Raw genomic sequence first — 17770 nt, 5'->3', positions numbered from 1 at the left:
TAAGGAATTCACATTCTACTTCTTAACCCGGGTGTGAGTTCACAGATTTTTGCTTTATTTTTATTCTCTAAACTACACAGATAATTTTTACAGTCCTCTGCAGGTATAAGAGATCTCACAAAAAAGAAGTGGGGAGAATAATTTCACCAATGACTGTTGGCCACTTGGAAATTATTTCTAATTCATGGTATCCCAAAACTTCTAGGCCTGGACTCTCTAAATGGGACCAACTTGGGATCACCAGATATCACATGAGATTAATTATGGTTTCAGCTCCAAGACTTCATCCTAATGGATTTTGAATGGCAGAACACCATCTGTCTTCATATAAAAATGTGGGGAATTTCTTACATTAAATAGCAAATCAACTGGAAAAAGTCACTAACATTGAACCATAGCACACCCTGATAATATATAATACCAGCCCCCTCCAAGCCCCCACCCACCCCAACTCCAGCAAGCACACTCTTTCCCTCACATAAGTTCAAAATGGAAATAAAATGAATAATTTTTTTTTTTTTGCCTCTTATTCTAGGCACATTTCAATCCTACTTCTTGATTAACCTTGAAAATAAGAAATGGACTATCTTGAGGCAGGCAGAATAATATTCTTCCTTTTACAAAATCAAAATCTGAAGTTCTAAGGTATTTTCATGTTCCTTAATGGATGGGGAAGCCTTATTCCATAATTAGCTGTTTCCATCAACTCTGGCTATGTCAGTAGAAATGTATTCAAAACAGAGGCGTCCTGTGAGCAAAAGGAAAAGATGGGTTAGTGGGACTAATGAGTTCTGGATGAAAGGATCTGTTCTTTGGAAACAATTCAACCCCCATGTAGCAGATTTTTATTTGTTAGGGGGTGACTCATAATGTAAAGAGTCAAGATTTCATTTCTAACCTTCCAGTTTACTTTTAACCTCCACATATACTTATGTAGAAGATGAGACCATGTGTGAGGAACTGAAATTTAGCTCTGCTTTTATATAACTCATGTTGGAGGTTATGATTTAATATTTTGATATCGTCTTTCTCCGCCAAATTGGGTCACTTCTCAATGACGAACGTAACATGTGTTCTTTAACACTCAGTAAAATAATTCAGAATTTAGATTGAACAAAGATACTGTGATTGTCTTTTACAAAGGAAGTTGGTGGTTTTATTTAAAATGAGATGAGCATTAAATCTCACTCCACTCTATGTGCATCTCCCTGGTGATGGTAATCAATGGAACAATATTTTAAAGCTCTACCATTTAGTCAGCTCCTCAAGGATGGAAATAAACTGTGGGAAATGAGCAGCTTATGGGAGTCATAAGCTGGGGAGACCAAAGCCACTTGGTTTAGGCTCCTAGCTACAAAGGGATTCAAATTTAGAATTTGACGTTGTGCTGGAAAGAGAATATACATGCACACTACGCACACACATTCACAGAAGTGCAGTGGCAGGACGGAAAAAATATATTTTTCATACAACTTAAAAGCTTTTGTCACATTACTTATTTTCATTACAAGTCGTGTACTATACATTAAAATTTAAATTATCCTCTGAGTAACTTTTTGTTAAAAACAATTTGTTCAACATAAACATTTAAATCACTTCCTTAAAAAATCAAAGTGGACTTTGCTTCTTAACTTCTGAGAGGCCCTGCCCAGAAAATCCTTTTAGTCTGGTCTACCCAACACAAACTGGTTTTTTGGGGCAAGTCATTTAACACATCTGAGACTGTTTCTTTAGAATAGAAGTAAATTCCTGCAAACCTCATTTATTTGTGTTAGGAATCAAATAAAATCATGTATTTGAAATCTGCTTGAAAACCAAAAGTTTAGTGATGCTAAGGAACCAGTCCAGCAAGAGTCCATTGCTGAGGAGCCATTGCAGATGCCCAAGGTGTCGGTCAAGAAAAGGCACTGAGTTAAACGCCTTTGAATTTTTGTAATTAAAAAAGAGTTAAACTTTTAATTTTGAAATAATTTCAGACTTGCAAAAATAATGCAAAGAATTCCCATATACTCTTCAGATTCCCCAAATGGCAATGTCTTATTTAACCCGGGTATAATTATCAAGAGCAGGAAATTCACACTAACATAGTATCATTATCTAATTTATAGACCTTATTCAAATTTTGCTCATTGTCCCCCTAATGCTCTTTGGCTGGTACAGGATCACATGCTACGTTTAGTGGCTATTATGTGTCCTCAGTTGCCACTGAACTCTAAGTTCCTCAGCCTTGCTTTGTCTTTGAGACTTGTGAAGGGTACTGGGCAGTTACTGTATAGAATGTCTCCCAGTTTAAATTTGTCTGATATTCTCTCATGACCAAATTCAGGTTATGCACGTTTGTCAAAAACACCACAGCACTGATGCTATGTCCTTCTCAGTGCTAAACGCCTTCACTTTTCAATTTTATTGTGTCTGGTACTTTTTACTGCTTCATGAAGATCCTACCCTTCAGGATTCCAAAGATTTCCAAATTATGGGATTTCCAAATTCCAAGGATTTATGAGATCCTCTCTAAGGCTATAAGTTCCAATACTGGAAAGCTTTGAGGACCATGTCATCTTTTTGTCCCTAAATCTCAGCACAGTGCCTGAAATGCAGTACGTGTTCAGGGTTTGTTGAAAGAATGAATTATACTCCATTGCATTGCATTACTCCTGGCCATTCAAAAGAGAATCCAAAAGAACTGTGAAATCAGAACTTCCAGATTCACCTTCCTGGGTGGCTGGGAATGATGGAATTCCCACAATAGGGAATATGCAATTCCCCACCGTACCTACTGTACAAATAAGTAGGCCTACTCTCTACCATTACTTCATTTTTACCAGTTTTCTTACACAGAAGAAAAAAATACACTTGATTGTCTGCTGTGAAAAAGGCATTGTGTGGAATGGGATTTGGCAGTCAGAAGGAGCTTCCTAGAATGACAAGTAGAAATTGTTCCATAGGTTTGTGCTAATACATCACAATGGAAACCAAATCCTGCTTCTTACCACTGACACAATCCTGTAAGATGCTGACTCACATAATAGATGGAATTGAAATACTAATTGGCACTGTTAAGAAAAATACCATTCACACACATCTATAGTACTATACACAGATTATGAAGAAGCTTTTGTTCCATAGAGATTAAAAGTATTCTATTATTTTACAGTATTAAGAGCTTAATCTAGGTGGAGGATATATTTAAAAGGTTAAAATTTAGTACCTGCCCTCAAGAAGCTTATAATTTTGTACCTGTTTGTGTATATGTAAGTGCACGGATATATAAGCCAAATACAGAACGGAATTAGACCTAGAAGGAGGTACAAGTTTACGTTGCAAGCATACAGATTGAAGGTCACTTAATTCTGTTTTGGGGAGGGAGCAACATTTGAGAGCATTTTCTTGGATGACTATTTCAGGCTAAGAGAACACCGAGAACAGGAAGCCAAACAAATGCATTAAGTAAAATCCTAAGCTGTCATTAAAAATGCCATTTAGTTGTTGAATCAATGAAAACATATCAGAGCCAGGTATTAGAAAATGCCTCTCTTGATACGAATCTGATCAGTAAAACTGAACTTTTTCAAAACAAATTTTACCTTCTCACGTATGAAACAAAATGCACGCTCAAGTGACAGAACACCTATCTGACCAGAAACTAGCTGGATGCCTAGATCATCATTCACCATCCAGAAATGCAGATTAACTGGAAAACTCAAAATGAGGGTGAGGTTTAGATTCACTGATATTTCATGGAATTCCCTCAAGATTTATTTATCCATGAATCCTTACTACACTTGGAAAAGGCAGGAAAGAGCATCTGTCCGTGACCACCTTTCCTGAGTTGTCAATCCAAACAGCCAAACAAGCCCTGAAGAAGAGCAGGTATTTTAGTCTGATTGGTCTTAACTGAAGGTAGAAAAATACCTTGCTCAAAACCGGGGTAAAGAGCTGGTATTGAGCTATAAGAGCCTAAAAATGTCATTTTCCAAATTTCCATCTGTTCTCTCAGACAGGACTTGTCAACAGACCCTTCACATCAATACTATTTGTGAAGGCTACTCAACTGCGGACTCCAACACATGCCTTCATATTCTGGAAGAATCACACCTGTGATAACCCAGTTTTCCCATGACCTCAGCCTCAGACACCATGGGAGAGGAGGAGAATTTGAAATTTGATTTAACGTCAGGATTTCTAAGTGGGTCTACCTATGGGGAGAAAAATGAAGGAAATCACATGGATACTTAGACAAGTACGGAGATACTTTGCATCCACTAATACACTGGCATCCTGTTTTTACACGTCAAAAAGAAATGATGTTTAATGTTTCTTCCTACTGTAAGAGGGTTGTGCTGGTGGCACCTCCACTCTTCTTTTTTGTTTATTGAAAAGTGCACTATCTTTGGCGAGTGAGTGTGGCTTGGATGAAGGAAGTTCAAGGGGCTTTCTAAGTTATATTCCAAGGAAGTTCTTATTTTCTTGGAGCTCCATCCGGTTGGTGTATTTGAAGCACAGCTTTACTTGGTATTGCCCCATTATCTAATCTAAAGTCAGAGGGTTTGGGATTTTTAACCTGATGTGTGGAACAGAGAGGTTGAAAGCACTTAACTCTTGCTCAATCCCCACACTGCCCTGCTGCCTGGGTAGCTGTCTGGCCCCTTTCCATAAAGATCCTTTTTTCAATCCTTATAGCTCTTCAGCAGAAATTCGTTGCATCATTATTTGTGAAGCTGGAGAGTCACAGCTCCAGCTATTTGACAGGTTTGCCGAAGTGAAGGCTTTGATCCCCATCACCTAGAGAATCTCGAAAGCAAGTTGTTCTCCCATCACTTTCTTTTCTTTCTGCCCCACCTGTCAATGCAATGCTTAGAGGAGAGCACTCCTTTTCAGATGGAGGGGCACTATCTATTTGGTTCATTAATGGGCTATTTGAGGCAGAAATAAGAGGATATAATTTCTTTCCTCAGCACCTACTTGGATGCTGTATGAACTGAATGTTTGTGTCCCCCAAAATTCACATGATGAAATCTAATCCCCAATGTGATGATATTAGGAAGTGGGGCCTTTGGGAGGTAATTAGCTCCTGAGGGTGGAGCCCTCATGAACTGGATTAGTGTCCTTATCAGAAGAGGGCAGACAGCAAGCTCACTATCTTTCTGCTGTGTGAGGATATGAGAAGTGAGTAGACTTAACCAGAAGAGCACCCTCTCCAGAACCAACCATGCTGGCACCCTGACTTTCAGCCTCCACAACTGTGAGAAATAAATTTCTGTTGTTGATAAAAAATTAAATTTAATTTAAATTTAAAAATGAGTTTTATAAACGTGGAAAATGCTTATGTAATGTTTAGTTTAAAAAGTAGGATGAGGGGCCAGTCCCAGTGGCCTACTGGTTAAGTTTGGTGCTCTCCACTTCAGCGGCCTGGGTTTGGTTCCTGGGTGTGGACCCACACCACTCATCAGCGGCAATGCAGTGGCAGCATCCCACATACAAAATAGAGGAAGACTGGCAACAGATGTTAGCTCAGAGCAACATGAGCAAAAAACCAAAAAAAGTAGGATGAAAGACACAGAGACTAAGTACAAACAAGAAACAAAGATAATGTCTTTTCAGTGGAGAAAAAAACTAGAAAGAAACATAGTAAAATGTTTCCAGGTGTTTTATCTGAGTGGCCAATCAAAGGATTATTTTCCTTTCTACTTTTCTGTATTGTTCCAAAATTTTGTAAGTATCATGTTTTGCTTTTGTAAGACATACAAGTTAGAAAGAAAAAAGACTATAAATGGACTATTAGGGAATAGCAAATACATCAGTATGGCTGGACATAGTGTGAAACATCAGGAAATGAAGCTGGAAAAGTAGATTGCACTAGTTCATGCAGGGCCCTGCCTGTCCCACTGAGGAGCTGAGCTTCTGTCCAGGTAGCAGGGAGCTCCTATAGTTCCCCAGCACTGCATCTCAGCCTTCATCTCTTGAACCAATCCTCCCTAAGGTGAGGGGTACATTCACATTGTTCTCTGTACTAGCAGATGAGTCCTGGAACTGGTCTTCCTATTAAGAGCTACAACTTTCATCCTCATGCATTCCACCTTTGTCCAACCTGAATGGCTGGCCTTTTACCTGAGTTCCTATCTATTTCCATAGTGAAGACTGTACTCAGAGCCATACTGTGAGCTCTTTTCAGCTTGGCTTGGAAAATAAGGTTTGCTGCTAAGAATGGACAGGGAAAGCTAAAACCCATTTCACAGGGGGATTAGAGTCCCACCAGGAGACCAACCATAGCATACCTCAGATACAATATTGAAACATCACAGCAGCATCTACCTCTCCTACCTAGACTGTAGGGAGGAAATTTTATTCTCTTGGCCTTGACTTCAAAAATAGCAAGATGTCTAAGAGGGAAGTCCTGAGGATGGTTCTTAAGATGAAACCATGTTACGAGAGGAAGGCTTGGTTTGAAAGGAACCCAGATGGAAAACGTTGGAACAAAGTATAACGGTCTCAAACTTTAAAAACTAAAATGTACTTAATTTTAATTAATGTTAATTTTTCTTTTAAGAGTTTTGTTAATTTATGTGAGTTCCAAATAACCTCATTTTATTGCACTTTGCCTTACTGAGCTTCACAGATATTGCGTTTTTTACAAGACCCTCCACCAGCAAAAAGATTATGGCTTGCTGAAGGCTTAGATGATGGTTAGCATTTTGTAGCAATAGAGTATTTTTAAATTAAGGTATGTACATTGTTTTTTTAGGCATAATGCTATTGCACACTTAATAGACTACAGTATAAACATAACTTTTATATGCACTAGGAAACCAAAAATGTTGTGACTTGCTTTATTGTGCTATTAGCTTTATTGCGGTGGTCTGGAACCGAACCTGCAATATCTCCAAGGTATGCCTGTAGGAAAGGAGAAACCAGACACTCCTAGATTCCAGAGACATAGAGCTTTGCTGGCATGTGATTTGTCCATCACATCCAGCTATTGCTGGAGAACCGAAACAGAGAAAATAGATGGCTTTACTTGCCCAAAGCCAGTCACTGGCCAGGGAAATATGCAGGTCAAATGAATAAAGTGATGCTTATTAATAAAATGCTATATCACAGGGGACAGGCTGCACAGGAAAGCAAGAGACACCAGAAGTTGCTGAAAAAAAGACCAGGGAGGTGGCTGGAATGTTTGTGTAACAGGGAGAGTCATAAAAATATGAGACCATGGTCAGCTGGGAGAAGTTCAGACTTGGGGATTCCAGCTGATTCAAGGGTTTACGTAACAGGTGCCTAAGAGGGGTGCTGCAGTAAAATGAAGACAGGGTATGTTGGAAAAAGAGAAGACAGACCAGAGTTACCCAGGATGACATCAGGGGATGGTCAGGAGAGGAAAACGTCTACGAATACAAGGGGGCAGCATCCTGGAGGTAGGAAATGATTAAAATAAGGATATAAGAGGGTAAAATAAACAGAAAACCTAAATGAAGGGAATTAATGAGGACCATGGGGAATAATGTCTGGAGATGGCAACGAGGTTCAAGTAAATGCCAACCTTACCTTCTAGTTCTGAAATACACAACAGAGTGATTAGCCTCCACAACGCCCCTATGGTCAATTTCTTCAAATTTGGGCTGACCACATTACAAAGAACCTGAGAATTACTGAAGCAAAAAAGAAGATCTTTTTTTTTTTCTTATCAAACTGATTAATCCTGATAAATTGTTATACTGGCAAAGGAGCCTTGGAGAAGGGAAAGAAGTAAGAACAGAGATGCTCTCATAGTTTCATACATTTCTGGTGGGAATGACAATTGGCATAACCTTTCTAAAAGGCAATTTGGAAAATTATATCAAGGGTACAAAGATACTTTATATCCTTTGATCCAGCAATTCTATTTCTTTGAAATTATCCTAAAATTATTAAAGATGTACAAAAAGACTTTTGTACTGGAAATTCATGACAATATTTCAGCAGCATAAACCGGAAAACCACCTAAGGTATCAACAAACAACGGAACAACTAAAATTAAGAGTGCAATCACATGGTGGACTACTATGCAGCCTTTAAATAGAGTATTTTCAAATTACTTATGAAATAGTAACTGCTATACAAAATATTCACTTTTGTATGTTTTTTTGTTTTTATTATTATTTTAAAATATAGTATATTAATAGAAGATTTGAGGTACAATAAGGTCAACAAATCAGGAGATGACTGCCAACAAAGAGACTGTTACGTATAGTTCCCAAGAGGAGGGGGCATGGCATGCCCTGGGCGGCCACATGGGGAAGCACCAGAGTCAGTCTGGAGGCAGAAGGAAAGGGGGGATCTGCAGGCAAGAGCCTTTATCGTGGTGTCTGTGGGAAGGAATGGGCAAGGCAGGCTAAGCAGTCGTCGGGTTGGCTAGTTTAAATAATTTCAGCAGGCTGTGGGGCACAGAGCCATCACTAGTTGTCTGGTACATGGCCCTGGGATGATGAAGACAGGTGGATAATAGCCTGGAGCGTGAGACCCCAATAACAGAGGTGGTTGGGGTGTGGGCTCTGGATTGGTTGTTTGTACACGAAAAATGCACTCACAGGCAAGTTACTTACCATCTCTAGCAATGGGCTCATCCTCGGAGGAGCAGGCCCTCCAGAATCAGCAGGACCCCAGATGTCAAAGCATCAGAATACAGTAAATAAAAGACATGGTTAAGACTTTTATATTTTTGTTAATTCAAAATTATTTGAAAATAAAAACTGTCAAATTTTCTACAACTAACAGGCATTACTTTAATTCAGAAAAAATAAATATACCAAAAAAAGCTTTGTGATGCTCACAAGCCTTAGGCATTTCTTTGAAAGGATAAATTTATACCACTATTTGACCGGTCATGAACACAGCCCTTCTTATATTGATTTCTAAACCCAAAGAACAATTATGGACTGCTGATGCCACGAACGTAGCGTGGCTGAAGATACGAGACCACACTGAGCCGCTTTCATGGAAGATTTTAACGTTTTCCTGAAGAGAAGGGACAGATGGTTTCTAATCAAATGCACAGGATCCCAGACTGACCCTTGTCCTAAAGTGTGTATGAAACAGAGGTCTGTTGGCAAAAGTATTGAAGGAACTTAAGAAAAAACTTTCCACAAGAGTGACCTGCCTATAGAAGATCCCCTTTGTTGGGGAGGGAGAGGCATAACCGTACTGATTTCAGAAAGTGGCAGCCACCTGGCTTTGATCGCCTCTCTATGCCACACTGGATGACTGACTGGAAGCATTAGTTAGGTGCCAGGTTTAATGCTTTGGGAAGAACTGTGGCACCAGAGTCCATAACGTCGGGATCCTGGATCAAGCTGAAGCCCCTGCTGCAGTAACACGGTACCACGCACGGGCAGCCCACCACCTCCACTGACCATGGGACTGGCCGTGAGAACGGCAATGACGTGGCACGAGGCAGAGCAAGAACACTTTTGTCCAAGCCTCCCTCGACTCATTGTGTGGTTCCAGGTAAGCTGTTTGCCTTCTTTGTGGTTTCCTCCTTTGTAAAATACAGGTTATGACACAGACTAGAATTACCTCACAGAGCTCTTATAAGAAAAAAAAATGAGACAAATGTTGAAGCTTTTTGGCATCTACAAAGTTTTGTTGGACAGATACTAGGTAGTACGTTAGTTACCTATGTGAATTGAGTATAGTGGGCTCACAGCCAGGTATAAGATTCAGACAGACACCAATATACATCCACCTCCACCTTCAGGCGAGTGGTCACATTGAACGATGACGTAACTGTTAAAGACAATTGAGGTCCGAGGCAAATAAGGGGCAGGCTGGCTACAGAGCTAGATTAAATCTGAAATACACGGCCAGACCATTCATATTTCCACATGAAAATCCTTATCTAGTTAGTGAAAAATAAATTTCTCCCACCCCTCCTAAAGAAGGTACTGTGAGCCATCAATCAATAATCAAACACATAGTTCAAAAATGTAATCATTGCTGTGAACGAAAAGCAGTGTGCTACGACACTATTCAACATGCAAACCACTAACTATGATGATTGTACAACAGATTTAATTACTTCATTCCATTGCTTGAAATCCAACTGTGGCTTGCTACTAAACTTAAGATGACATGAAATACAAGGTCTTGCACAGCACGGCACAGCCTGTCCACTAGCCTCATCCCGTGGCTCTCTTATAACTCAGCAACAGCCCCGGGCACTCAGTGATGCTCCTCAACCACATCGCCTTCTCATGGCTCTACTTCTCTGGGCATGCTAATCCCTCGCCTGGGATGTCCTGTTCCCAAATCCCAAACATCAACTTACCTGTCAAGACATAGGTCAGATCTTATCTCCTATAAGGAGCCTTGTCTGACCACTGCCCCCAAAACCTGCCACCCTACTGGGGTTCCTTCTACATGTGACAGTAGCACTGTGTGATTGATGCCATTGCTGAGCTCATCCCACTCCGCTGTTATTATCTCTTTACTGGTCAGTCTCCCTCACCAAACACAGCTCCTCGAGGGCAGGGACCATGTTTTCTTTTCTAGTTGAACACAATCCCTGACATATCGCCCACACTCAATAATTGAGGAAATGAAGGATTATCCGATAGCTAGTGTTAGGGCAATTCCTTAACTATTCAGAAAATATAGATCTCTATTTCCCCCTACTTACCAAAGTAAATTTGTGATGGATGAATGAGTTAAATAGAAGGAAACAAAATCACAAAAGTATAAGAAAAAAATCTGTGTGTGAATATTTACATAATCATAAAGTGAAAACTTTTGAAGTATGATGCCAAAAGTAAAAATTGTAAAAGAAATAACCGCATAAAAAAGTTAAAATTTCTGTATATCAAAAACCACCATAAAATTAAGATATAGAAAAAAAAAAAAAACTGGAGAAAAGTTCCCCCATGCCCTTTGCAGTCCATTCCATCTTCAACTCCCAACCCCAGACGAACAGTGACCTGCTTTTTGTTACCTATGTTTTTGCACATTCTAGATTTTATATAGTAAATAGAATCATATGACATATGCCCTTTTGACTCTGGCTTCTTTCCCTCATGATGATTTTGAGAGTCATCCATGTTGTTGCAGGTGTCAGTAGTTTTTCCGTTTTATTGCTTAGTGGTATTCCATTGGATGGATATATTATATAGTGTTTATCCACTTAATTCATTTGTTGATGGCCGTTTGGCTTCCCTCCAATTTTTGGCTATTGTAAATAAGGCTGCTACAAATATTCATGCATAAGTCTTTGTATAGACAAATGTTTTCATTTATCTTGGGGAAACAGTTAGATGTAGAATGATTGGGCTGTAAAGTAGGTATATGTTTAACTTTTTGAAAAACTGCCAAAGTGCATCCTTAAGTGATTGTCATTTCACATTTCCACCAGCAGTATAAGAGAGTTCCAGCTGCTTCACATTCTCAACAACAATTGACATTGTCAGCCTTTTCAATTTTATTCATTCTAATGAATGTCATGTTATCTTATTGCAATCCATGTGATTTTAAGACATTTCAATTATTTGAAAAGTTTACTTCTTGGAAGGCCAAAAAAACTCTCTGTAATTTCTACCCATCAAGCCTACATCTGATAAATTTTCAATTGAGTTGCAAGTATTTGCATACTTACTGTTGTGCAAAGCACTGTTAGAAACTAACGAGGATGCAAAGATGAGTACAACACAGCATTTGCTCTCAAAGAGTTCAGTCAGATAAATACAGAAATAAGCCAACTACAAGGTAGAATGGACAGTGTCTTTGGAGAAGTCTGGATCCCAACACTCCATAATGGCTTCATGAAGGAGGTGGCATCTGAGATAGTCTATTTAGTGTACAACTCCTCAAACTTTTGTTGACAACCATAATATCCCACACTTTTGTCCTAAAGTCTCTCTCCTAAACCAAACCATGTGATTCTATCAGACATGATTCATAGGACGCCTTGTCACCAGCCTGGTTGCTCTCTTCTGGACATACTTTTGCTAAAAATCCTTTGATGTGTGGTGCGACTTGAATACAACACCCAGGAGTTATCTAGTCTGCAGAAAAGAGAGTGGAACTTTTATTGATAATATTGTGAATATTAAACTTTCATTATTTATTAGACTGCATTGGCTTTTCTTTTACATATTTGCCTTTCTCTTTACACTGGTGATTCACTCATTTATATAATTTAGAGCCGTAACGGGCATTACAGATGGTCTAATATAACTCCTTTTTCCAAGAAAGAAAGAGAGCCACCATTGATTAAGTTCTCTGTCCTTTATCATACGGCCAGACACTGATGGAGGAGGGACTCCTGTGGAAGTCTCCTCACTCCCAGAACGCCCTTCCCTCGAGTAAACCCAACTCTGTCTTTTCTACAGGCTGTTGTTAAGCCACGTCTTTACCATCTCATACATCAGCATTTTTTTATGCTTAGGTACTGGTCGTTTTTTCTGTTGTTAAGTTTCATCTTCTTTGGTATCACCCTATCTGCATCTTTTTGGATTCAGATGATATCTAACAGATTGACTAAGCTTCATCAAAACACGCCATCTGCAAAAGTGACCAGCATGACATTTACATTTTCAAACCAAGTGACTGGCCGGCATGTTGAACAAAAAAGCCAAAGAGAAAAGAGCAGGGAATGTACTCACTGTGGCCAAATACGGTGTAGGCAGAGTGAGAGCCCGAGTAAAAGGTGGACACTAGGGAAGAGATATGAATGGTTAGAACCGACTTGGACAATCAGTAGAGAGGAGAATTGAACTAGGTTGGCTGGGGAAAGCAGACTGTAAGTAAGACTGCGAACAACGCAAGGTGTCAGAGAACCTCAGGGATTCAGTTGTGCCAGCTGCAAGGACTATGTTGGGCCTCATGGCTTCAAATGAAGCAGAGGAGATCTGGTTATCTATATGACACATCCCTCCGACTAGTAAGGAGGGGCCGGGGATTTCCCAGGCTTGCTCGGTGCAAAGGCATATATAATCCAGAGCATGTATGAGGTGAGATTGGATTTGCTTATATTGCTCCCACTGGACTATCTACTAAAGATGGCCTTCAAATGAGCAGGTGCCCTGGATCTCTTGCATAGCATATACTAAGGGTCTCCATATCTGGCCATGACGGCATAACATTCAGGGTTGAACATAAACCAATTGTATGGGTGTAAATGGGAGAAGCTGGATGCAGAGAGGTATGAAGTTTATGACTTCTAAACCTTAGAATGACCTCAAAAACCAGTTCTCCAGTCTGCAGCACAACCAGGTAGAAAGGACATAGTAGGAAAAGAGCTAGCCTATTCCCCTATTGGGATAGTCACCTGGTGAGTGGAACTTGTCAGCTGCAGTCCTCTAATGTCCTCCATATTGTTCCATCAGCACATATTCATCAAACAACTGTGAAGCAGACACTGTGCTACAGGGGCTGGGAAGATGATGGTGACCAAAGAGACTGCTCCTTCAAGGAACTTGAAATCCAATATATCCTCCTGTGTATCCTGGAGTTCTACTAGGCATTAACTAAAGGATGGAGCGCTGCTGGCATTGCAGAGAAATGGAGGGAAAGGACAAAATTATTGGGAAATGGATCATTTGTGCATATCAGTGAATAAAATCTAGTACATAATCTTGAGGAGTTGAGGTACAAGGTCCACTCATGTGCCTGTGTGACGTTCAATGCCAAAGATGTTATTCCTATAGACTATAACAGTTCCCAGGTTCATTCATTTGTTCACACATTGTTTCTCATTTGATGGAGTGGGGAAGTGGAAGATTTTCTTGGCTAAGTTTTTATTTATTACTTGATTCAATTATAATTAAGTATTGCCTTTTAAGTATGTGTTTTGATCTGGAAAAAAACAAACTAGTTTTGCTCTTAAAGATAAAAATGACTATAAAATATTTGGAGAAAATCCTAAAAAGATGTCTGGTTTTCGGGGCTTGCCCCATGGCCGAGTGGGTAAGTTCCCGAGCTCCGGTTCAACCGCCCAGGGTTGGGATCCTGGGCGCGGACATGGCACCGCTCATCAGGCCATGCTGAGGCAGCATCCCACATGCCACAGCTAGAAGGACCCACAACTAAAATATACAACTATGTACTGGGGGGACTTGGGGGAAAAAAAGCAAGATAAAAAAAAGATTGGCAACAGTTGTTAGCTCAGGTGCCAATCTTTAAAAAAAAAAAAGATATCTGGTTTTCTTAATTTGCAACAAAAGATTAAGAGGAGGGAAAAGGAATAAAAGAAATTATCTTGTCCAATTCCCTCACTTTATAGCTAAGGAAACTGAGGCTCAGAGTGTGAAATAAGATGCCCAGCTGTGTATTACATTGCAGTTTAAATAAAGGAAAAAGAAATAGAACTTAAACACAACAGCCTTTTTGGAGAAACAGTTCGCATGCGTGGCCCAATCTCACTTATTACGGTAACCCAAAAGTAACAAAACACACTTGGAATGAATTTCGACGCCACTGGAGAGGCCAGTCCTCCATCCCACTAGCTTTCAGCAGGCAAGGGAGGCAGCGCTTTTTGGGGAGGGAGCTGTAGTATTGCACTGATATACTGAGGAAAGCTATAAACACAGTGTGTCTGGATTTCAGTAGGACATTTTTCCCAAAAGAGAGAGTGGTGAGCTACTTTAAGACTTCATTATAGCCCTGAGAAAAAAATAAAGATGGATGAGTAGATATTTTCAAGCAGGAATATCATTTAGGAAGCCAACTGCTGCAGTGAACTGGAATGACCAGGAAAGTGACAAAAATGGGGATTAAGACCCTATTCTAGTAAGACCACAGCTGCTGCTGCTGTCACCCACCCCCTACTACCACCATTACCAAAATTAAATAATCTTTTACTGAATCCTTACATACCAGCCACTATCACCTTTACCTTCCTTATTTTACACAATCCTCACAATAACCCAGTGGTGGCGATGTAGTGGATGAGGAAACAGGTTCAGAGCAATGAAGTAACTTGCTGGGATGGTCTTTTCGCTGTGTCAGCTTGGCGGGGTTACTGTCCTCAGTTCCTCAGTCAAACACTAAGTGTTGCTGTGAAGGTATTTTGTCGATGTGATTAAAGTCGATAAGCAGTTGGCCTTAATAACAGACATTATCCTAGATAATCTCCCGATTTAATCAGTTGAAAGGCCTTCAAAACAGAGCTGAGGCTTCCCTGAAGAAGAAACGCCACCGCCACAGCTGTTTCAGCCTCTGTCAGAGAGTTCCCGCCTGCCTTTCCGGAAGGCCTGCCCTATAGATTCCAGTCTTGCCTAGCCTGGCCCCACTAGCCACTTCCTTGAAATAAATCTCTTAATATACATGTCTCCTACTGGTTCTGCTCCTCTGGTTGGACCCTGACTGATACATATGCGAAACATCACACAATTATTAGGTGAAAGAGCTCAGACTCTCTCAAAGCCAAAAGTAGGCCAGTATTCCACACTCCCTCCCAACAGAAGAAGTTCAGTTTTAGACATCAGCACTTCACAGGAATGGCACCATGTTCAAATGTCTGGCAGGCACTGGAGGAAAGGTTAAAAGGATGAAAGCTCTGGAGGCCAGTCTGCCTGGGTTCCTATCCTGGTTCTGCTACTTTTTATGCAATCTTTACCTTGAGCAATGTCCTTGAATCCTCTGTGTCTCAGTTTCCTCATCTGAGACGTGGAATAATAATAGCACCTACCTTACAGAGACGCTTAGGATTGGATGAATTATCCCAGTAAAGTAGTTAGATACCTAGCAGGTAGTAAATACTCAATAAAGGTTAAGAATTTTAACAATTTAGCAGAAACAAACGGTGACGATGATCCATGCCAAGCTTTTGAAACGGGGCAAAGGGGCAGCAGAAACACCCATGATGACTATAAGGAAATCAGAGTCATAGGAAACCACTCAGTTGTGATGCAGAATATAATCAGAGTGATATCAGCACTGAAGAATGCTTCCCTGACTATGATTATTCCAGAAAAGGCCAACATTTCATAGGCATTATAACCTAATCCGGGGATGGGCGAAAGCAAGAAACAGCACTTCATCAGAATTTCAGTTCCACATCAAAACAGAAAAGTCCCCTAACTTGTTCCAGGCCTCATTGGTCCTCACGCATAAGAAGAATGCCAGGGTTTAGCATTTTCAACATCAGCAGGTTTTTCCAAAAGGCCCCAAAATGTATTTAGACTTGGATGGTCTATACCCACATCATTGTCACCTATTGGAAAATACAATTCTTGCAATTTATGAGTAAACAGAAGACACAGTTGAGGCTACTATTGTGATTAATGTCAGTCAGGCCTGATTGGATCTGCCAAATTCAACACAGACCCTCTAAAAGATACAGTAGTTCCTGACAGCTAAGGCATCAACAAAATGAGACACCTTCAGTTTAACTTTGAGGAAAAACATTCATCAGTGTTCACAAAAATATTTGTGTATCTTTTCACTGAATGGCAATTATTGTGGAAACAAGAAAGATCCTTTAAAAAGGGGTGAGGGGAAGCACTGACTCTGCAACAGGCAATGTTAAATTTCTGCAAACTGAAACATCATATGAGTTTTAGAATAAAACCCAAAGTGACATTTATGACTTTAATACTATCTCATAACATGTCATAGTTACAATGATGACCAGAATCTAAGCTGCTTTGAGGCTCTTCCTAGACAAAGAGCTAATAAAAAATTATTCTTAAACCCCTTGATAAATAATTTGTCCCAGATGCCTTCTAAAATTTGAGGTATGACTTTGAACATCCCTCTAAAAGCAGGCTGCTTTGCTTATGACCACATGTCCCAGAGGTAGCTATGATTACTGTTAAAAGGAACTGATACGCCAAAAAGTGCTAGTTGAACTCAAGTTGAAAACTAAAGAAAAGGAGAATTGTCCTAAAGTAGCCACTAGGACCAGGACGCATGGAAAATTGGATTTGGCCTCTCCTTTCCAGGTCAGTGTTGTTGCCTGGGTAGCTCATTATAGAAGAGACCGCCTACCTAGAATGCAATATTGTTTGTCTCCACGGTAGTGTAAGCACAGTCTACCGTGGGTACCACGTAAGTCAGAGAGGAAATCCAGTTCTCCAACAAGGGAGCTGGTAAGAGAAACAAATGAAGAGCTGGAGATCATGTTCAATATCTCAACCAAAACTTTTCTCTACATTTTTGACAAAAGAATTATTAATCTTCACAATCTTTTATTCATTTAAACATCCATTGATATCTACTCTGTAAAGTGTTCAATTTCAATTCTGTCTACCAGATACTGATCTTTTAAAATCTATATTTCTGTAAAACACATATCGCTTTGGTAGTATCTAGGCTCAACAACAATCTAGTCTTCCTATATTCTTCTCTGCTAAGAAGAAAAGATTAAGAGGTATTTGATGTATATAAAGCTTCTGCTTTCAAGTAACTTCTAAGCCAGAGATCCTTGGCACTGTATCTGAATGAAAACAAGAAGATCTTCTGATGTTATCACACATACATCTTTCCATGAATGCTCTTTTCACATTAGGAACATGTTCAGATGTGCAGGGCACTGGATTCCTTTTGGTTTATAAATCTTCACTAAGTGTTTGAATTGGAATTCAAGGCTGAAGGTATTTTTCCACTTTGTCACATGGAGCTGCATGGGAAGGGTCTGAGAGCATGCCTGGAGCATCTGTCCATATCGAGGGTACATCAGTGATGGGGACACTGGACCAACACAGGTCATCATGCTGGACAGACACTGGAAGTCTAGATACCTGCTTCCAAACAGGCTGTAATGGGAATAAATTAAATAATAGCTGTGATGCTTTTCCTAAGAAAGAAT

At 40.0% G+C, this 17770-nt stretch overlaps 1 protein-coding gene across 5 annotated transcripts in view; it reads right to left on the bottom strand.

The window, feature by feature from the left end:
* BMAL2 (basic helix-loop-helix ARNT like 2) overlaps window positions 1-17770 on the bottom strand; it is a 75513-nt gene that overhangs the window by 52012 nt on the left and 5731 nt on the right. For 2 of the 5 annotated variants that reach the window (XM_070495183.1, XM_014846878.3), the window contains exons 1-2: window positions 13289-13426; window positions 12624-12674 (exon numbers count right to left, since the gene is read on the bottom strand). The exons of 2 other annotated variants lie outside the window; for them this stretch is intronic. The gene's annotated coding sequence lies outside the window, so the exon portion shown is untranslated. Of the gene's footprint in view, window positions 1-8576; window positions 8709-12623; window positions 12675-13288; window positions 13427-17770 lie in introns of those variants that run through there. One more of the 5 variants, XM_070495182.1, reaches the window with a different exon arrangement.

The sequence above is a fragment of the Equus asinus genome, chromosome 22 (assembly GCF_041296235.1).
Source record: "Equus asinus isolate D_3611 breed Donkey chromosome 22, EquAss-T2T_v2, whole genome shotgun sequence".
In the NCBI taxonomy this organism is placed as follows: domain Eukaryota; kingdom Metazoa; phylum Chordata; class Mammalia; order Perissodactyla; family Equidae; genus Equus; species Equus asinus.
Note: the sequence above shows the minus strand (reverse complement) of the source record. Positions and strands in the feature narration are given on the sequence as shown.